We start from the raw sequence: 23,293 nt of genomic DNA on the forward strand, positions 1-23,293 counted from the left end.
ATTACTACGTTGGATTATAGAATTTCATCAGATTTAGTTAACAATGAGATGATTTCCTTCATCAATTAGTACAGATACTACGTTTACATCTCAACGCTACAGAATTAATAATGGTCTGTGGTCATCACACAGAGAAAAATGTCAATCATGTTATATGTATTAAAGGGCATCTTTTACACAAAGTTTCCAAGTATTTCAATGCTATTATTAATTTTCTATTTATTGAGGAACTTTTATCTTCAAGCAGAGTAGTTTATTTTGAACTTACAGGAACATACCGTTAAAGTTAGAATTTACAACATTTAGAATAGTATTGAACAGATTGAGTGCAACTTTATAAATGTTCAGAAAATACTCTAATCTTTTCCGACTTTAATATTTCAATCTGTTATGTCATTTCAGAAAATGTATGTATATATACCACGCTGGGTACCTTTTCTATGTGAAAACACACGAAGATGAAGCTCAGCAATAAAACCGCATATGACTGTGTATTCATTTATTTCGTCGGTATAAATTTTCGTAGATTGACGAAAACTTGCATTTTCGTGGGTATTAGATTTCGTGGTTTTGTCACTCTCTACATAAAATCTGAAATTCGTTGAACAGTTGAATTCGTTGTTCACCAACGAAACCCACGAAAATTTGTATCTAACGAATAATAGTGAATCCACAGTATATAAATGAATATTTACTTCCCTATGTACCCCGAAGACGGAATAGTTCTTTGTTATTCAGCCAATACCCAATATGAAGTTTCCGTAAAAAAAAATATTTTCAAAATCTATGGAAAAAGACCATTACGTTTGCTTTATATATACAAAATATAGACAGATGTCTCAAGATTACCCATATGACACGATGTCAAAAATTTGATATCTCAAGATTAACGATTTTATACGATGTCAAACCAGAAAAAGTATTAAAACAAATATTAAATATTTTACCCATGTAAAATGATGTCTTACCTTACAGAAGCTATCTAGTTTATGAATGAGAAACTATTAATGCCTATCAACATATTGATTGGTGAAAACTTTTCTGTTTTCTATCCTCGTCATATGAGGTATATGGCATTTGTTATACGACAGAAGAAAACATACAATAATTACTCCTACTTAAAGGTAGTTCCTAGCTGTCGTGATCTTCACCGAATCGTGTGATCCGAACTGTCATCTGAGTTAACACACGAGTTCTCATCTAGATTTGAGAGAAGTACATCTTCATCATTCCATCGTTAGTCGATAGACAGAAGTGGTAATGGTATGAGTATCACATAATTGTTCAGGTATAATAATATTACAGTAAATGCTTAACAGGTAATATTACAATAAATGCTTAACAGGTAATATAACATAAAAAAAAAAAGCATTAAAGGTATCAGCACATTCAATGCAATACTTTAAAAGGACTAATATCTGAAACCATTTTATCTTTTACAAGATCTTTTCTATCTTGAATTACAATATAGTCAAATTCAGATAAAACATGTCTTAAGGACGAATTCAAGGTTTAATGATAACATATTTTATACAGTACTTTTACGAAAAAAATACGACAAAAGTTGTGAGAAATAAGATATTAGGGCTTGGTTTTTCGTATTTCTGTATCATTTTAAACACCAAACGGAGAACACGTGTGACTGTGACTCGTTTACAAACACTTACACATTATTGAATAACTCATAACTTGAGGGTATAAGCAAATGAAAGATCATACTTAATCAGAAAAAACATAATTTTCATATGTCATACCTATATCCCACTTTCTAATCTTCTGAATCGATTCATGTGATTTGAACTGTAAAATATAGTTGCCTTAATTTATCCCATAAAAGACTAGTCTGACAAAACAATTTATATGTCTTATCAAATATTATACTTGTGTTTATTGATATGAGTTAGTGTTACAAGTTTTGGTAGTAGTCATAAAAAATACCTGCATAGCCACTGGACTGATAATTACCTATAATTTGCTCTTGTTAGTTGCTTATAATAAAACCAAACAGGCAATCTTGTTGTACATGAAGCATTTCTAAAGAACTTGCGAAGAATAGAGTAACTAACGTATAGTCAATTAACAATACAGCCGTACTTATGGCTATACTCTTTCTATACGACTTCTAGCATGACTTAATTGTCACAGTTATTAAAGAATGACTGTAATGACAAGAGACATCTTATTACGTGAAAAACTATGATGAATGATGAAGCATTAACATCTGACGAGAACAGGGACTTGCTCAGTACGAGTTGTGAAGTGAGCAACACTCTTGCACGTGTTTTGCGTGATTTTGAGTGACAGTCACTATTTTCCCTTTTCATTCCCATTAAACCGACTATTTTATATATGTTAGATTGCCGTTCTTATTTTGGTAAAAAGTAAAAACACAAAAATACCGAACTCCGAGGAAAATTCAAAAAGGAAAATCCAAAAACAAAAGGCAAAATCAAAAGTCTAAACACATCAAACGAATGGATAACAACTGTCATATTCCTGACTTGGTACAGGCATTTTCTAATGTAGAAAATGGTGGATTGAACCTGGTTTTATAGCTAGCTAAACCTCTCACTTGTATGACAGTCGCATCAAATTCCATTACATTGTCAACGATGTATGATGTAAATGAATGACAAATTGACCACTGGTTTTTAAGAAATCCATTAATAATCAAATTTGATAAGCCTATGTAATGATGCATGTACCATAACAGCTTTTTTCAGTTGCATCGCGGCGCCATTGCGAATGGAAAAATAAACAAAAACTGATATACGCACCTTTGAGATATGTTCCACTTATGAAAAAAGTAGTATGCCTGAATAAATACGATATAGCAATAATTAACTAGAAAATATCACTCAAAAATGCCAGTTGAAGCAAATAATTCGACCTTTCCATAAAAGTATAGATAACATTCTGTCATTGTATACCAAGTACAACTATTCCAAAAGATTATACAAGCTTTCTTTAAGATAGTGCAAACCGAAAGAAACCACGGAGATATAATTACGCAATCAAGCTTTAAAAATCTACGTATTGTATGCGCATATCAGACATTGGATAAGAACACAAAAGCAAATCTCGAGAGAAGTCTTTAGGAGAAAACAAATAAAATATTTATCGTGCATTAAGTTACGAAATCACCTTTCTGATAGGTATCGTGCATTTTTCTTTTCTTTATGGAAATATTTGTCAAGTAAAACAACAAAACTGGTATTGAAATTTCATGACAAGGAAAAGCAATTTGAGCATTTTGAAAAATAATATTTTGATTAAATAATTAAGTGACTAATGTAATATATTTTCTTTCAACATAACTTTTAAGTTAAACTTTTCCACTAACTTACAGAATTATAATACGAATCTTAGCCATTCCTATTATAGACATCCGCCTACCATTTGACACACGACTCATTGATAAATAGTTATCAAAGGTACCAGGATTATAATTTAGTACACCATACGCGCGTTTCGTCTTCATAAAATATACCAGTAACGCTCATATCAAAATATTTATAAATCCAAATAAGTACGAAGTTAAAGAAAGCAATGCATGTAAGTAATATGCGAAATTAGTGTTTAATGTTGTAAATTGGTATTGTTACCACAACAGTCAGACATTCAGAAATAATTATTGTTATGTTGTAGTATTGTTAAGGTCGACGATACTTATGACATGGCATTTGTGGTTTGGGTAAAAACAAGTCTCCCAACGCTTTTTTCACTCGTCTTTGTATGCTTCTCACCTAAATTATCTGTTAATCCATGGAAGTAAATATAATACTCCCATTGTTAACATAACAACATTTTTTCTTTTATTATATTGGAATAATATTCAGCTTCTGGTTAAACTATGAAAGGGTGAACAACGTTATAAATCTTATATATATTCAAGTATAAATGAGAAGATGTGGTGCGATGGCTAATGAGTCAACTAGCCATCAGAGTAAATAAGGTGGTAGTAAGCAACTACAGCCAATTGTACGTTCGGCCTTCAACAATGTGTAAAACCTTAACATATAGTCGGTTATAATTAAAAGGCTCCGATACAAAGGGTGTGAAACAAATAAAACGAAAAAACTAACGGTTTATCTTATAACAACAAAACAATTTACGAAAAAAACAATCATAGATATAAGAAGATGTGATATGAGTGCCAAAGAGACAACTCTCCATCCAAGTCCCATTTATAAAAGTAAACCATTGCTAGTTAATTGCATGAAATTAACAACATAGGACTGGAAAGTATCATCGTACCCTAAACAGCCATATACGTCAAGTTTATCACAAGGACAGGGAAACACAGCTAATAATGGAATAATTAATTATTTGATTGAATGATTGAACAAGATATTCAAGCATTGATGCTGTGAGCTAAGTACTGGACACAAAAAGTGGTGTGTAATACCAAACATAGTTCAAACATACTATTATCTATGCTGCAATCGTAGTTAAACTTTTATTTATTACGACGTGTGCATTTTTTTTCGATTTTATGTTTATTCAACGAGCCAAAGTAGTATGCTAAATTAAAGCAACATTTGTGACTTAAAATGTAGCTTTGTTATTGTAATATGACCTTAATAAATATTTTACAATTAGATAAGATTTGTACAGGTTTAAAGAATGTAAGAATATAGATTCCCAATAACCAACAAGAAACATAGAAACACGTAATACTCGAGTTAACACTCTAAAGAACAAGACGAATTTGCATTAATACGATAAGGCTAATCAGAGTTCTATGTTTGTGCTCTAGTATTGTAATCTGTTTTAAATTCCCCAAACAAGTATGCATGGACGAGTTTTTTTCTTTAATTATGGTATCGGCTTTATATTGTTATTGTATTCAGTTTTTGTGAATTAATTTGAACATAATTTTCCTTCACGTTTTATTTTTAACTTATACGTAATGACTTTGAACAGTTGTTGTTGTTGTTAACCATGACAAGTAATGATTTTAAAAGTAGATGTGCATGTTCTAGAGGACGAAATGAAACTTAACGTCATACATTTAATTTGACCAAAGATAAACTACACGTCCATCATAAAAAGAAAAGAATAAAACGATCAAACAAAAATTTAGACCAAAATTACAGAAAGTTATTATATAAAACGGCAATAAGAGGTTGAAAGGGCAACCAAAATAACATAAGTCGATCAAAAACAGTAAAAACTAGAGAAACAACAGGGAAAAGACATGCAAAAAAATCAAAGGTTTCCTCATGTTACCTGGGCTGTCAACAATTTCTGCTTCACTAGTTGAACCTTTTCTGTCAGTGTTCTCCTGGTTTTATAAGTCCATATTATGTAATACTATATTGTAAAATTGCCAAACACACTGATTGAATAACTGTAAATGCTTTACCTCTAAACTTGACCAAATGTTAAACTTTGAAATGCAAAAAGAAGTTTACATGCTGAACAAAGGCTAATAAACAAAGTCAATGCTTATCGAAATAGACATATTCAAAATTAAATCAGTACAACTCTGAAAACTATAAAGGGAAATCAAGACAAACCCCTTTTAAACACATGTCAACTTGTACCTCGAAGTCGCTTTCATTACAATACATCATGTACATGTACAAAATGTATCTAACCTTGGAAAACCATATAGTGAATTTGTCATTCCTCATTCTCATAAATGCCTGAATGCTTTGAATTTTCTAACAGTCGTCACAAATTTCCTATCAATTTTTTTTTTGGGTGTTCCGTCTGTATCAAAATACAAAATATCAAAATAAACGAAGCTTCTAACAAAATCTATCATATTTGATAAATCCGACAAGCTAAAAATTACAAAGATTACTAGTAATTTAAAATGTCTCGCACTTCATTAATTCACTGACAAATACCTTATGTGTAAATAAAAATTGTAGTCGTCAGATAGATTTCAGTTGTTTATCTAAATTACGTGGCAAAATATGTTTACAACGTCACATATTATTAATTTCAAAAATAGTAATTTACTGTTTCCACAATCAAATCAGATGAGAACAAACATCATTACGATAAAAGTAAACAGATTTATTTGACTACACTTGATATCTTATCTCTATCATAGCAACATGAATCAGCTAATTTAGTCAACTATGAACAATCACAACCCCGCTTCAAAAACTAAAATTGAAATAAAAATTATAGGTTGTAACCAAACTATGCGACCAACTAAATTATACGCTTCGCTGGGTTTGTACTTGAATGGGCAACTCGTGTGAAGCAGGATCTAACTATCCTCCCGTAGCACATGAGATCACCCCAGTGTTTTGGGTGTGTTCCTGTTGCTCTGTCTTTGGTTTTCTGTGTGGTGTTTTGTACACTGTTGTTTGTCTTTTTGTCGTTATAAGTGTTTTGCCATGGCGTTGTCAGTTTGTTGTCGACCAACAAGTTTGAATGTCCCTTTGGTATCTTTTATTGAACTTTTATGAGTTAACTGAAATGCTTTCAACTATTCAGTTTAAAAAAAAGAGTTATTTATAAAGAATTCTTGTTGAGTATTAATAGGGCAAAGAACACTAAATGTCAGTATATTTATAAATAAGCACAAAAAGGCCAACAGCTTATCCCAAAACTATTTCTATCGCTTATATACCATGCAGTATATAGTGAATGTATACAATCATATAAATGTACCAGTCTATCAAGATCATTGAGATCAAGTCAGGTATTCGACAAAAACTAATCAGTGAATGGAATCTATTCATTACTATGTCATATTCAAAAATTACTGCACCATAGAATACAAGAATTAACCCAACAAGTTACAAAAATAGCACAAAGGTGAAAAAGGTATGTAAAAAGTGTAACACCCCTTCATCATACGACAAATCTGCATAATCATTGATACAGCATGTAGTATGTAATAGTTTAAGGCTAATTTTACAACTTAAATAAAAACACCATTTGAGATGTTATTTTTTAACATTAAATTTTAACTTTGGAATACCAGTTGGTATTTATTTCTACATGTATAATCTGAAAAACCTCAGACCTAAGCCTTTCTTTTCGGTATTGTTCTATAGGCCACACTACAGCCTTCAACAAAGAGTAAAACCCATACCGCGTACATAAATCTTTAAAGGGTCAAGAAATGATAAAAAAAATCTTATTCAGATGAAAAAACATATAATGGTTTTGATTAATATTCAAAACAAAAACAATTGTGATATACAGTAACAAAAGACAGAGTTACAATATATAATAACATATAAAAACTAATATTTTTTTAAAATTAATTGACCAGTACTGTACATTTAAAGATTTTTTTTTTCGATTTTACTAAACTGCATGCATACATGCGAATTAAGACCATTTGCGATATTGTATTTAGATGTTTCGTTCATATGGAACGTTTTAATATGTTCGAGCTTTCATCATACAGACAGTTGAATAGCTTTTAAGTTTTTAGCTTGTCACGATCAGTATATCTGTATAAAATCTGTTTATTCAACGTAAATGGATAAATACATGTCGTTTAGTAGCTAGACGGTCAACTTAATTATCAACTAACTACAGAAAATTGTTTTCGTGTTGAAACAGAAATAATAATGTGTCTGCGCTTATTTCGTCTGTTATTATACCGAGAGTAATTGAACTCCCTGCACTAAAAAACAATAAATAAAAAAGTCTATCGTTCATTAAATATATAATATATAGTACCGACCTACTTTGAATATTATCAATTGGTGAAGCGATGATGAATTAAATTTGATTCATACATGCAATAAAAAGGTTTAGAATTGTTGCGATGTTTGAAATTATTTGTATTATTCCGGGGAAACAGCAATGATGATCAGATTCAGTAATTATTTGACTTACATGTATGGTCTCATATAGTCCTATTGCTAACCTTCAAATTATTGTGATACTATAGCTCTTTTATAATTCACAATATTTAAATGTATATCAAACAGTATAAGTAAATAATTACATTGGATGTAAGTTTCATTATAATACGTTATTATGATTGGCTAACTGCACATCACATGTTATTCCGTAAACAATTGCATCAGACAATATTAACATTTATCATGCATGATGACACGAGGTCCCACAATAAAGTGCACAGGTGAATTTAAATAAAACTGAATAAAATTCGTGTTTTCATGATCCTAGCTGAAAAATGTAATTATAAGTATTGAATGCTTGTTTTTGAAACTTTATAGGGTTGTAAAAGCGTTGACCGTGCGTACATTTTTAGAATGATGCGCTTCCGCGCTTCATACAAAATGTACTTCGGTCAACGCTTTTACCACCCAATAAATTTACAAAAAGAAGCATTCAATTCTTAAATGACATGCATCTTTTACATACGTAATGACATTTAAATCGAATGAATAGAGAGAGTTAAAATGTAAAGAATTAATTATTCTTAACAGTTACGATTAAATACAAGAAATGTTCCATATCTAATAATTGAGATTTAATACAGTTGAGGATTCATCAATTTCGATTTAAAATTAGCTTATCTGTTACAGCTCCATTATATTTGTTGGTTTTATAAGTTTTTAAATCGAGCGTCACTGAAGAGACTTCTGTAGGCGAAGCATGCGTCTGACGTACACAATTTTAATACTGGAATCTATGATGAGTTTATTCATAGTTGAAGAGGCACAAGAGTGACTGGAATATATATTGATTGCCATCTGAATTTATTACAGTGAGCAGCAACAATTTCGATCAGAGAAGTGTCCTTTCCCCCCGGACGTATATATACTGTACCACGTCCGATAGTGTCTCCCACATTCACAGTAAGTATTTAGAGCGACCTGCAAATAACCTGATATAAAGGTAAAATTCTGTCATTCTTCCCGCGACCTTAGTTAAAAGTTTCAGTCCAAATCATATGTCCTTACTCGCTTTCCACAAAATGCCAAAACATACCAATTAATAAAATATTGTTAATATAAAGATATTCTCAGCAAATTACTATCAATTAAGATAAGTCTTAGAAATAAAATATATAGAGATGTAACTTCTATATTTTTTTCTGAATTAATTTACTCACGATGTGTTTGCCACTGGGAAACTTACAACTGTTTTGATGTGTTGCCCATATCATGTGTTATATATGAAAATCAGTAATCATATCCGTATAGCTATTACATTTCAACGTAAATACTGCGTAAGATATTAAATCGATGTATTTTAAATGGTTGCATGCATGATGTTCTTTATGTAGCAAAAATGAAAAACATTTTTTTTAAATATCATAATAAAACACTTAGATATATCTATGGAACGATATTACAGCATAATTTCATATATAAAGGCAGTATACATTAGTGATATTTGAGTATATGGGGATAATCAATGAATAACATATGCTACATGTAGCTCACCCTTATTCAACCCAGATATTGATAGTGGTTACGGACAAGAATGTCATTCGGTGCAGATCGTAAAGTTTTACTAAATCAACTTCCGTATGCTGTGAGCGCTCCAGAACGTATAAACACATACATGTATCATCTTCAGACAAAACAACTTGCAGCGTAATGGCTTTTTCCCCGCGCGGAATTCATACATGGGATGACACTAACTCACTTATGTTTGGTGTGTGTCGGTATTACAATACTTATTTCTGGTTCATAAAATCTGTCCCTAAATACATGTGCATTTAAATTATTAAAAACATTAAAAATTTTGATCAGCCGCACTGTTCTCGTCCAGTGGTAAGTAACACGCTGTGGAGTCTTGGTTTTCGTTGAACCTATTCGCGACCTAAATACAATGTTTGTGTGAAGTATTTGGAATATAGAAATCAATCATATATGATCCGCAGGTTCATTTCTATTATCAAAAATATCCCCTTAAAACCATCAATTATGTAGCCTGCATTTGGAAGGCGACAGAATGCAAAAAAAAACCATGATTTTAAATCTAACAATATTTTTAAAATTTCAAGATTTATCTGCCCCATGTTAACTTATTTTTTCGTATATCGTATCTTACATTTTACCATTGTATTATTTTATCTCTAATTCCTCAATGGAAAATATCGATGTTTCATTTTCTAGTTCTGTTTATGTTAATGTTGGTTGTGCGAAAGTGCGACCATGTTTTTCATCTCCAATAGAAACGACACGTTTGTTTACAAATAATATTTATATTTGCATGTGTTGATAGAAGATCATTAGTTACTTATTTTCCTAATTATAAATCTCTAACAGGTCCGCTCACATTCTGTCACTTCGATCATGTTTTGAACTTTTATTATATCAGCAATATACATGTTCTGTAAACATGAATCGTGATTTTGTTTTACAGTCGTGATTAAGCCATTCCTTCAAAAGAAGACAACCTTGTTGAGTTAATAATAACCATTAAATGGCTATACCATATATATATCAACATTTTTTTTAAAATCAAGACATTACTCATAAAAACATAAAAAAGTAAATCATCTTATGTATGTATATGAAAACTTATATCTAATTATAATATACATTACTTTTGATATAATTTTAGATAACGCGTCTCTTTTTGCAAGGCTCAAAAGGTACGTATATCTATATACATTTGAAATGATTGATCTGACGAGAAGATGAACTAGATTATAAACACACAAATTTTTCCCATTTTTCGTCTTTAAGGGACACTGACTCTCTTAGGGATGAAACATTATCTGTTATTATCCATACCCAGAAAAACGCAACGTGCAGACTTATAATGTAGAATCATGCCAATAATACCTGACAGATAGCCAAAACATGAAAACAACACTTCACAGAAACTAAAGAACTAACGATAAACGAAAAGAGTAAGTTAGTGAAGTATTATGGTGATTTTTTTCTGTACATAAAGGAGCACATACATTTTTTTTGGCGGTTTTCAAATTGCATGACTTAAATTCTTCCCCTATTAACGCACAATTTTTGCAGTGACAGTCCGCCCATCATCGCATTCAACCTTACGTTAAGATTGATTTCTAAGTTGCTCTTGCATTTAAATGCATGGAATATTCTTTAAACCTTACTGTTCCAGATAATACATACAAAACATGTTTGCGTCTTTTCCCATGGTTAAATTATATTTTGCAATGAGTTTTTGATCAGTAAACAACATTTTTTTCAAATTGATTGAAAAATATTTGCTCTTCATAAATGTCAAAAATTAAAAAAGAAATGATGTTTTAACTAGTTAATGTTATCAGTATCATCAATATACAGTCTACTTAATCTTGCAAACAAAATTTCCGTTAATAAAGTATAAACGTAGAAACGATGATATCTTTGGAACATATTAAAAGCTTAAATTAAAGTTAAACCGAGTAATATTAAAATAACGCTTTTCAAACTATTACAAATTTGCAATAAAAAGATCACAGAAGAAAACATTATGGAAAGGACGTCGAACTATACATAATATCCAAAGGGGATTTTCCATTTTTGTTTGTTATATTCTCACATGAAAACAAATTTGAATAAACATGGGCACAGACACACAAAGGTAATAAACATTATACAATGAACAGAATAAAGAAGTAAAATTAGAAATACACACAAATACAAACAACAACAACAAAAAAACTAGAGAAAACAAAACAAAATCACCAAAAGATCACCAACTTACACACACAAAATAAATAAAAGTGCATACGCACGAAAATAAAGACGTCTTGCTGTTCACATTCGCAGAAACAACAAAAATATGTTTGCTATCAATTGGAGAGCGCAAATCCAAGTAAACAATAAGATCATATGGATCAGGAGGGAACAGAAATATTTTTTTAATGAAATAAGATGTGATATGATTGCCAATGACACAACTATCCACCACTTTTGAAAAGAAGTGGATGTAAGCAATTATAGGCATGACAAATTCAAATCTCTAATCCTGGACTGAGGTGTAGGAATACAACATACCAACATAACAATAAAGACCAGATCAAATAGGTTGAACTTATATCTTGTATGTTTGTTGTTGTTGATGTGCATGTATTGGTCTTGTGTCATGGGTGGATACCCATATCCTTTGTATTTCTATTATCAGATTGATACAAATAAGAAAACTTTACACAAAAACACAAACCGAACGTGTCAGGGTATTTATACATTCATTAAAACAGCAAAAGGTACAGATTTGAGATTACTCACATTTATTGCCTTCTCATTGAAAGCAAATAATAATTAATAACAAAAGTGCTTAATAAATTGATTGATTAGTGTTTTACGCCACATTCATCACTATTGTGCTAACCGTGGTGGTCAGTCCTTTTTTTATTGGTGGAGCCATCTGGAGTACCCGGGGAAAAACGACCGGCCTTTGGTAAGAAAATCTGACAATCCTAATGCCCGCGTCACACTGTCCCGATTTTTACGCCGATTGCAACACGATTATGGAAATTTTCAAAATCGGGACTGATCGTACCCAGATCGGGCTGTTCGTAGTGCCATCGTTAACCATCGAAGAACCATCTGCCACTTTTTTTAGCCTTTGGAGACAACTTCGGGAATGGTTCTAAATTTTTTAACATGTTAAAATATCACCGAAGGTGCGTCCGATGTTGAGGGTTCGTATTGATTTCGTATCACCATCCTCATCATCGTAATGTCACCGGGAATGCATCTGTGAACATCGTATTGCATTCGTGTTTCCATCGTTTCCATCGGGCAGTTTTGACATTACGATGTCTACACGAATGAATCACGAAGCTACCCGAAGGTCTTAAGATGGCAACACGACTTCGTGAAGACCTCGTAATCCCGTCGTGTTGCCATCGATTAAAGGTACGAAGGCGACAAGATGGAACTACGACGGCAATACATTCAGCTAAATGGAAGTTTTCGCGCTAAAATGTATTTAAAGTGCAATGCGCGATATTCACTGGTCAGTCTAATGCGACAGTAAAGTAAGACGTTCACAAAACATGGAGCTCATATCATATGATTCTATGAGAACAAGAAAGGCAACAGCGTTGTTTCAATTGATTCAAATGGAACAAGAAGAGCAGCTATTACAGGCTCGGGATTTACTTTTACAAGTAAAATATTATTTTTGTCAATTTTTTCATATCAACATAATGAAAATTATAAACGCGCCTCGTACACCAACACTGCAGGTACACGCATATAGGGAAACCAACTTTTTTTTCATTATTCTGATTTTTTATGTATCGTCTGAGTTGTTGTCTCACGAATGTTTACTCCATAACCATTTTGTTTTCTATATGTCATATTTTGCCGCATTTGTTGCTTTCGCCACATCCTTCCTTTTGTCTATATTATTATGATATTCTCCTTGAAAGAGCTCTTTTTGAATAAAAGGGATCAACGAACCCATTACCTAACCTTTAAGATAGATCAGTAAACATGGGCATAATTATGGGTGATTATTCAGACTATAGTGCACCCATTTTACAGTTCAAACAAGGCAATGCCGAGCGTGGCATCCCCTCGTATGTAACACATTGGGGACAAATATGGACACTATATTTGTATATGACACATGCAGAAAATGATAAATTGAATATGCATATTCGATACATAAACTTTTTTTTTAGAAATCAACCAAAATATTCAGTAGCTGGAAATACCTTTAATATTGTCTTTATAACCAGCAGGTAAAAAAATGAGCAACCAAATTCCTGAGTATTATGCTATTTCAATGAGAAAAAAACATGTCCATCTGCGTGACCTTGACCTTTGGCCTTGAACGTAATTACAAGATAATTACAAGGAAAAACAATATACCAAATGTGGTTAAAACATATTGAAGCATATTGGTTTCAGAGTGTCCAAAACGGTGATATTGCCTTGTATTACAACTGCCACTGCATGTGATCTTGAACTTTGAACTTTAAAGTCAATAGCGCTTAAGATATTCTTAACAAGTAACACCATACCAAGTTTTGAACATTTTGGTTCTAGAGTGTCCATAACAATTTTATCTACACGCAACTTGCATGTAGTAGGCTAGGGGAAAATAAACTAAGTTTTATAAGAATTAGACGAAAAGATCGATTTCCCGCCATGCATGTCAGACTTGTACAGAAACGATATGTTCTCGAAATTCTGTTCGTATCATAAAAAAGTTCAAAACAGGTAGAACGCATTTTAGATCGTTTGTATACTTGTATTTTATTGTATATAATTTAAATGCATCGTAAGCTGTACATGACGTCTTTTAGACATCGTATGGCCATCGCGCCATCATCGTAATCCATCGTGTAGCCTTCGTAATCCATCGTGTAGCCTGCGTGATCCATCGTGTAGGCTTCGGCTGAGATAGGAAGCTTAAATACCAGTCTTTGGTTAACCTTCGTATGTTCATCTTTTGCTATCGTATATAATTCGCTATCGTATATAATTTCGGCACCATCGTATAGACTTAGTTATTCATCGTACTTGCTTCGGTCACTCTTTGGTATTTTAAAGAGATCGGGACCAACTTCGTGCGAACTTACAATTTTCGCATTCGGGTGTCCATCGTATATAAAAATCGAGACAGTGTGACGTGGGCATAATCAATTAAGATTCGATTCGAGTGCCACCGAACGATTTGGTTCGAACTCACAACCTTCGTGTAGACTGGTTAGTGATTACAGAATTAAAATACTTGGACCACTCGGCAAACGAGGCCCCTAAAAATTATATGTCTCAGACTAAAATATCAATTAGGAAACATCCAACATTGATTTAGTTTAACAGTCAGATAAAAAAAACATGTCCATAGGAATATGTTAACACTTGAAAAACGAGTAATGTTATTAATGGGTTTCTGTTCTGTTAGAATTATATATATAAAAAAATTCCAGATCAATTATACAAACCGTTTTACTTTCACTAAAATATCCCTTATTTATGTAATGAAAAAGTTTCGACTAACGTGTGATGCTTATAATTTATATAGAATAAGGAAAATTGGTTAAGTATGATCACAAATGGGAACACTATCCACCACAGACCAAATGGAGTAGAAGTAATCAACTAAAGGTCACTTCAACAATGAACAAGATCCACACCACAATAAAAGCCCCGACATAACAGAATGCAAAACGATTCATATATATATGCTATTGGCTATCAGTTGCAGCATCTAAGAGAAACAAAATGGCAACAGTCTTTTTTTTAAATGAAATAAACAACCATAAAGCAAATGATACAAAGTGATTTGTTTTTAAAGATGAACGAGAAAATCTCATTTTCTTTGAAATATATACTCTTAAGAAGATTACGTAATGCAGCTGGTATCGTTATATTCCCTTTCCTGAAATCGTGCAGACCTTTTTCTTGAAATACTATAAGTGCTAAAGTCTGCTTCAAAGGATTAAAGATATGTTTACAGAACATATCAGTCATGAAACGGTTGTTTTAAATGGAAGAAAAGTCAAAGAGGAAGAAGACATGATATTACCCTAACGATGCATTGATGTAGAATGTAGATTTTAAAACCTTGTTTTATTTATTTTTTAAAATGCATCTGCATGCACATTTTATTTCATCTAAAAAGTTTAACATTTACACATTGCACGATCGTCAGTGTGTTATCTACACGTTATGTAAATGTTTACTGTGTAATATTTACACCATACGTCAATAAGTCTATCTAATATGTTAAGATACATATCTTAAATGATACCAATAATTAATTATCAACTATGAAGTCAACACAACACTGCAATTTAAATCAAAAGTGATGCGTAAGATACCAGAGGTACATGTACTTTTAAAATCATAAGTCAAAAATAAATTGACAACGCCATGGCTAAATAAGAAACAAAGTGACAATATCGTGTTTCTGATGTCCATCTCTACCTTCAAAATGAACGCTACGGAATATATAAATCATTAGAAATAATCGTAAAACTTGGTGGTACGACAGACGTGCAATTCCTTTAGAAAAGACTGATCAGTGACGCTCGAATCAAAAAGTCCAAATAAAGTATTATATTATTTAGAAGTGTACTTAATGGTAAAGGCACTTTGCTTGAGAGAGTTCAGAGGTGGACCGGAAGTATTTTCTATGCAATCGGATCCATCAATCGGAACAACTCGGCCTTTCTGGTTGCACGAAGAAATAACCTCGTATGCATTAGGCGGAGGAATCATTGTCCGGAAAATTTTCCGATTCGATTCAAAATTATATTTTTTCGACTGGACTGGTACATTTTTTTTACCACTACTGATTTAACTTGCTCCTGTCCGGAAAATTTTCCGATCCGATTCAATTTTATATTTTTTCGACTGGAATGGTACAATTTTTTTACCATTACTTATTTACTTTGCTCCTTCTTTCGCGCCAAAATATTTGGCAGAGTTAAAGTTCTTGATTACTGTGATATGTAACCAAATTATAGCGCCACCTGGAGGATAGAACTTCTTTGTGTCGAAGATCACTACAATTCCGGCCAACAATTTAAGAAGAATTTCTCCGTAGTGCATACGAGGCTATTGTACTGCGTAGCGAGAATGGCCGAGTAGTTACGATTGTCGGATCCATGTAACCTTTTTATCTCCCCTTGCTATTTGGCATTGTTTGTCGCAAGAAAAATGATCATATATGCAAATTATTCTAACAAATCTCAGAACCTATTAATCCTACGTGTCAATTCATATAAGTTATTTCCCTTAGATGATGAGTGTTACGAACTATCAGATGCTGGCCACAGACCACAATTAATTCCTCTATTAGTTCTTTATAACTTTTTGTCTCATTAAAAAAATTGCACCGATTCTTTTTGTCCATTTTTTTGTGTGTGTCATATATAGTACTAGTCCAAAAATATATCCAAAATTCAGAAAGATTGCTTTCACCCAACATACAAATTTAGCCAATACACATCCATACCCCTATAGGCAAGTCAAGAGATGTTCCGAAAAGTGTAAATATAACCTTTTTGCACCTGGCCTAATCACTCTTTCCTTGTTAAAATCAGTTAAAATAAAACATCCAAAAGTTTATTTCAGCTCTCTTCTTTCATTTCCACCCCAGAAAAGCTAAGAAATGAATGAGAAAGGGAAAGAAAAAAGATAAAGAAAAAATACACTATAATTAAGGGGAACTATAACAACGAAAAGCGGGATCATTAATTGTGGTCTTGGGCCTGCTGGTGTTATCTTGAAAGCCAACGTGGATAAAGAATTCAACTTCATCAAAAATTGATAAATAAGTAACGTCAGATCAATACATATAATTTCATTAGGCATTAATATTGTGAAAACTGCTCCCTTTTTATGCTAAAAGGGGGAGGCAGTTATGGCATTGCTTTTAATACCTTAACGCACACGAGAAGCTGTTCATAAGAAAATACATTTGTACCCGCGCAGTTTTCAGATATAATGACACCAGTTTAAGGAAAGCAAACATATCGTTCCACGCGAAACTGATAATTCTTTGCTTCCAATACTGACTTGATCAACTTTTCTGCTAGAATATTTATCATAAATAGGAATCCATGGGAAAACTAGTGTCAAATAAAATTGTGTGAATTAAAATGATAAAGATTCTTGTCAATGAAGGAAGAAAAGAAAAACTACGTTCAACTGGGGTAAGATTAGTATGACGTCCTTTATCACTGTACTAGTATACATATTTTTAGGGGCCAGCTGAAGGACACATACGGGTGCGGGAATTCTCGCTACATTGAAGAACAATTGGTGGCCTTCGGCTGTTATCTGCTCTATGGTCGGGTTGTTGTCGCTTTGACACCTTCCCCATTTCCTTTTTCAATTTTAAGTTATCTTTATGTCATCAATAGTTACGTCATAGATTGATCTTCATGATCTATGGCCTACATGTATATGGTATGTATACACGGTTCATGTAAGATGTATTACATATATCTATAATAGAATGAACAGTTGAGAGCAACAGGTTCAGAACATAAATATAAACAATAGACTAAAGCTGGCAACTTCTTTCAGAACACATAACATACATGACGATTACATAGGATATAATTTAATATGTCAAGATATAAATTGTATACAATTAAAGTAATATCATACAAAAAAAATCTATTAAAAGTTTGAGAATAATCCTCTCATTGAAATAATAATATTTATATTTGTATCATGTCAACCAAAGACTGACAAATTACTGTGAATCAAATATTATTAAGCCAACGGGTAGCTTACAATCAAATATCATACCTATTTAACACAACATAACTTTGAATTCTTAAGACTTTTATATTAACTTCGTAGTTTTTGAATACATTTGCAGATACTAAGTTTCACTTTCAAACAAAGAGGCTATCATATATATTAAATTCAAATGTTACAGATTACTTTATTTCGTTATAGAAGTACGGGTCATGGATCATATAAGTTCTACCCAGTGATGTAAACTGATTTATGAACTTAGCAAAACTAAATATGTAGATGATTAAGTCTTTTTACTATCGGTTATTAGTTTGTTTAATGAGATTGAGAAATTCAATTTTGATATTAAAAGTCATTTTTCCGAATTATGAACAAAAATATTTATAAGGTTTTTAAAGTGAAAAGATTCCAGAGTATAGTGAACGTGAGAAATTGATTTAATGTCCCTTTAACGTACTACAAACTTGCCTTAATATGTGGGGAATACCCCAATTTAACAGAAAGACAACATAAAACAAGTGTGTTTGAAATACCATCTTCGCTAGCCAAGACTTACGAAAAGTCCATGGCTAGCGAAAATAGTGAACTAGAGGGTTGAATTAAAACATTTAGGCCACTACACGAGTTTTGAAGCTTACAAAGAACATGCAATGTGTTTTAACAAACAAAAATGTTCTATACAAACAATGAGAAATTTTAATTGAACCATGTACAAGAACTTAAAGCACCAAGCATCTCATCGATGACATTGAACCAATTAGTGGAAACAAACTTTATATAAAGCGGATGTCAGAGTTGGCTATATAATACCTGGACTGAGCTGTTTATGTGACATAAACTTCTATCTGAGGGAAGTTACGGTAACCCGAGGTTCTCTTGAGAAATGAAGTAATTGTGATGCAATGTATAATATATTCTCCGTAGGTTATATTGTATTTTTCTGCAAAGAATCACTTGCCATACTACATTTCTATAATTTCTTTTGGTTATCTTTTTGTTATTCCAGTTATAAAGAAGACACGGTTTTTCAAAATATATCAATAGGAAGGTGTGGTATAAGTGCAAATAAGACAAGTCTTCATCCAAGTCACAACGTATAAAAATAATACAGTTACAGCCTTCAACACGGAGCCTTGACTCACACCAAACATCAAGCTATAAGCAGACTCAAAATGACTAGTGTGAAACAATTTAAACAGGAAAACAGTGAGTTAAGTTAACGTTATTTTTTTGTTGTTATTAAAAAGCTTTCATTTTACTCGACTATATCTTGACCTTTAAAGCTCAGGCAAATTCAGTCCAACGGTTATTTATAAAATCTAATAGAAAAAATATATATTTCAAGCTTATAGAGATTTAAAAACTGCACTGTTAAATGCCGTAAATTAGTTAGAAACAATGGTAGTACGGGGCGCCGAATGGGACTCTTGTGGTTTTGTACACAAAATTCAATTTTGTACAGACAAAAGTGACTTTTGTTCAACAAAAATGAGTTCAGTTTAACAAAATTTGTAGCATACTAAAATTTAAAATGTTGTCATACAAAATTACCTTTCAGTGGACAAAAGTCACTTTCGTCATGACAAAATTCATTTTTGTTACACAGACTTGACTTTTGTAACCTAATTTGAAAATTGGATTTTTTTGTATGCAAATAAGTTTAGTTTGGATTCTGTGCACTGATATGCATATAAAATCGACTTTTGTGAGACAAAATTGACTTTTGTGAGACAAAATTGACTTTTGTGAGACAAAATTGACAAATATTCAGTTTTGTCTCACAAAATTAAGACAAAATTCAATTTTGTCAATTTTGTATTACAAAAGTCAATTTTGTATTACAAAGTCAATTTTGTGTTACAAAGTCAATTTTGTGTTACAAAAGTCAATTTTGTGTTACAAAAGTCAATTTTGTGTTTTTTCTTCACAAAAATGAATTTTGTCTCACAAAATTAAGTTTGTCTTTACAAAATCGACTTTTGTGAGACAAAATTGACAAAATTGAATTTTGTTTCACAAAAATGTATTTTGTCTCACAAAAGTCGATTTTGTAAAGACAAAATTGACAAAATTGAAATTTGTCTCACAAAAGTCAATTTTGTCTCACAAAAGTCAATTTTGTCTCACAAAAGTCAATTTTGTCTCACAAAAGTCAATTTTGTCTCACAAAAGTCAATTTTGTCTCACAACAGTCAATTTTGTCTCACAGAATTGACTTTTGTGTTTTTATTTCCATATCAGGTATCAAAAGTCAATTTTGTATGCAAATAAGTTTATATTTGCATACCTTTTTGACAAAGTTGACTTTTGTCATGACAAAAATAAATTTTGTCTACAAAAATGAATTTTGTCTACAAAAATGAATTTTGTCATCACAAAATTAAAGTTCTCATAAAAGAAGTCTGTATCACATAGTTTTGTAAGACAAAAATGATTTTGTTGTGACAGAATTGAATTTTGTACAAAACCACAAGAGTCCCATTCGGCGCCCCGTAGGTAGTCCCTCTAATATTAAAACAGTTTAGCCTTGAAGTGTGGATGTTCTATATGTCACAAATGTATGCACTGTTAGATCCAAAATATTTACTATACATTGATTTTTATATGATCGAAGAACCTATAATTTAAAATAAAATTCTGAAATTCATAATCAGAATAAAAATAATGAGCATTTTTAAGAGTACTTGGTTAATAGGAATTAAAATCTTCAAACTTTAAATTAGATAGAAAGGTTAAAGGAAGCAACTGAATTGCCCTGACATAAACTAAAACAGTTTTTCAAATAAAACTTGATAGTTTGTGTCAGTTACTTAACGATTTTATCTTGACGCAATGAATAACTAATCAAATCAATATTAAAATATTCTTTTCTTAAAAAAATCCTCCACCAAACTGTCTTTTTTACGATAATAATTCGAGAGCTAGATTTGTACATAATCATGTGAGTTTTGTATACAATTGTTATTTCTACATATGTAAAGTAAAACTTAAAGTCATGATCATGTTTTCGCATATTTGTGGTGAAAGAAAGAAGAAAAGTTAAATAACTTCCAATTCTTTATCATAATTGAAAGCAACTCAATAAAAGCAGACGCGAGGTATGCATCAATATCCAACGATCACAAATTGAACATTCCTACTTCCAATCTTTCTAAACAGGTCAAGGTCCAAACCTCTCCTAGTCCAGAAAGTAGTGAATTTCATTTGCAACTGAATCTAATCGTCAATGATTTTGTGACTTATATACAGAAATTAGAACTTTGAGGCTAGACTGTTTATATACAGAACATTATAACTTTGAGGCTAGACTGTTTGCTATTTTATATACAGAACATTAGACCTTTGGGGGTAGAATATTCTCTATTTTATATACAGAACATTAGACCTTTGAGGCTAGACTGTTCGCTATTTTATATACAGAACATTAGAACTTTGAGGCTAGACTGTTCGCAATTTATAAATACAGACCATTAGAACTTTGAGGCTAGACTGTTCGCTATTTTATATACAGAACATTAGAACTTTGAGGCTAGACTGTTTGCTATTTTTCTTGTACTAGATAAGCTGCACAATGTTCCTTTCTATTTTTTGTATTTTAGATTCAAAAACCGACTTCACTTGAACAGATAATTCCCTAAAGAACAACACCAAGTGTCACTCATGACGAGATTTATTATTAAGAACAGTAAAACGCGCATATATAGATACAGGATGATCTGGTGTGAGTGCCAATTAGACAAACTGTCCATCCAAATAACAATTTATAAAAGTAAACCATTACATATGGCTGGATACATTTTCTAGTACTCAACCCTTTTAATTTTAATCTCTACAACTAGATAAACAATATGTTCCGCAAAGGAACTGTTAAGAAAAAGCCATGAACTCTATGATACCTTATTTGTTATAAATTAGAGATAATAAAAGACAGATACAAGTAAATCTAAAGCCAAACGAAATCAACCATAAAATAGAGAAATCTCACATTTACTTAGAGTAAGCCAAAAGTACTCACTTAGGCAGCAACCATTTGATTTTCTGGGGGGGGGGGGGGGGGGGGGGGGGGGCTATGGTTTTTTTTGGAAAAAAAAGTTTGTTTCCAGTTTTTGGAGATGAAAATAATTTGTTTTTGATTCTGAGAAAAAAAAATTGTTTGTTTCACCCTCAGCTGCCACTATATGTAATGCTAAAATTGAAAGAAAAAAATTGTTTTCGACTTGTTCCCCCCCCCCCCAAAAAAAAAATCAACACACTCCAATGACTCAGTTCCCATTAAAAAAGATTTGAATAAATTGAATAAAGCATCTGTCAGACGTCTGTCAGAGGATCACATTTATTGAAAATATGACACAAGAAAGAGATGATCAAGTTCTTAACACATCAATTTGAGGAATTACGATGGCTTTGAAGGTAGGCTGGGAGTAGAAACCAACAATAAGAAACGAGAGGCACACATAATCAAGATGAAGTTAAAAGAACCATAAATAAAAATAAAATTTGTATGAATATGATTATGTTCCAAATGAAGTAACCTATGTGCTCTCCTCTCCGTATGACATTATCTAAATACATATAAGAATATAAGAATGTAAAAAAATATTTTAGAATGACTTACCTGATGTCTCCTCATGAGTTCATGATGTATCCAGGATAATAAACACGGATAGAATACGAATCAGTAACTGTTTCTTGTCATGTACAACGATAACATTTACTTTACTGGAGGATATACATAGGACAAATGACCCCACACTTTAAAAGTTGTTAAGATAATAATTTAAATGGTCAGATCTTAATGAACCATGCATGTCATAGAATTTGTACTGATTTTATTTTTTCAACCTGAGATGATTAAATTTTGATTTTTATCATAAATATTACTTTTTAAATACCCAGACGTATATCAGATTTGTAAAATTTAAAACGCAGAAGAGGAAGATAAAGCAGGATTTAATTAAAAGACATACACGAATAAGCAGGTGAATTGGTTTACTTTAGGGAAAATTTGGGAAATTAAAACACAAAAAAACCCCAACATGTATGTTTACTTAGAGAACAGACTTGATCCGGTTGTAAAGATTTTGGCAATATTTCATTATTTATTTACGAAAACATGTTATTTAATTTTTATCAATGTTTTTTTTTTTAAATTTGTTGTCAACAGATATGCATCGCGGCGATTACAACTTTCTTTTATGAATATGTATGGACACGTTGAATGTCTTATTCATTATTTACCTATT

The 23,293-nt window shown here is 31.8% G+C and overlaps 1 protein-coding gene across 6 annotated transcripts in view; it reads right to left on the bottom strand.

The window, feature by feature from the left end:
- LOC134715158 (synaptotagmin-9-like) overlaps positions 1-22,977 on the bottom strand; it is a 41,159-nt gene extending 18,182 nt beyond the window's left edge. The window contains exon 1 of one of the 6 annotated variants that reach the window (XM_063577126.1): positions 22,666-22,977. The gene's annotated coding sequence lies outside the window, so the exon portion shown is untranslated. Of the gene's footprint in view, positions 1-968; positions 1,243-7,821; positions 7,923-9,010; positions 9,107-22,665 lie in introns of those variants that run through there. The other 5 variants (XM_063577122.1, XM_063577127.1, XM_063577124.1 and 2 more) reach the window with 5 other exon arrangements.
- Positions 22,978-23,293: the final 316 nt, after the last annotated feature.

Source organism: Mytilus trossulus, chromosome 4, assembly GCF_036588685.1.
Source record: "Mytilus trossulus isolate FHL-02 chromosome 4, PNRI_Mtr1.1.1.hap1, whole genome shotgun sequence".
Classification (NCBI taxonomy): Eukaryota; Metazoa; Mollusca; class Bivalvia; order Mytilida; family Mytilidae; genus Mytilus; species Mytilus trossulus.